General features: G+C 45.2%; 1 non-coding gene across 1 annotated transcript; it reads right to left on the bottom strand.

Moving 5' to 3' along the window:
- Window positions 1-243: 243 nt before the first annotated feature.
- Window positions 244-350, bottom strand: LOC118491917. Its single transcript, XR_004892362.1, has one exon. It is a non-coding gene; the product is annotated as a small nucleolar RNA R71 (small nucleolar RNA).
- Between the last annotated feature and the right edge of the window lie 225 nt (window positions 351-575).

Below are 575 nucleotides of genomic sequence, written 5' to 3'. Positions count from 1 at the left end.
GCAACCTTTCACGGGCTTGCGGACGAGGATCCCCATCTACATATAACTAATTTCTTAGAAATATGTGATACCTTTCGGATCAATGGGGCATCAAACGACGCCATCCGCCTCCGTATGTTTCCATTCTCACTGAAAGACCGAGCGAAAGCTTGGCTCAACACCCTCCCAGCTGGATCGGTAAACACCTGGGATGAACTAGCCCAAAAATTTCTATATAAGTATTTCCCTCCTTCTAAAACTGCTAAATTAATGGCTGAAATTAATACATACTCACAAGAGGACGGGGAATCCTTATATGAAACTTGGGAAAGGTTCAAGGAGCTATTACGCAAGTGCCCCCATCACGGCCTCGCAATATGGCAACAAGTATCCACTTTCTACAATGGATTGTTGCCACATACTAGGCAGACACTTGATTCTAGCTCCGGGGGACTTTTAGGTAATCGACGCCCACACGAAATATATAATCAAATTGAGGAAATTGCTCAAACCAATTTTCAATGGCACACTCCCCGGGGAAATAAGTCTATCGCCTCGGGCGCCCATAAGGTCAACGAAAGCACCTCTTTACAAGC

Source organism: Helianthus annuus, chromosome 4 (genome assembly GCF_002127325.2).
Source record: "Helianthus annuus cultivar XRQ/B chromosome 4, HanXRQr2.0-SUNRISE, whole genome shotgun sequence".
Taxonomy (NCBI): domain Eukaryota; kingdom Viridiplantae; phylum Streptophyta; class Magnoliopsida; order Asterales; family Asteraceae; genus Helianthus; species Helianthus annuus.
The sequence above is the reverse complement of the archived record's forward strand: the minus strand, read 5'-3'. Positions and strand labels throughout refer to the sequence as shown.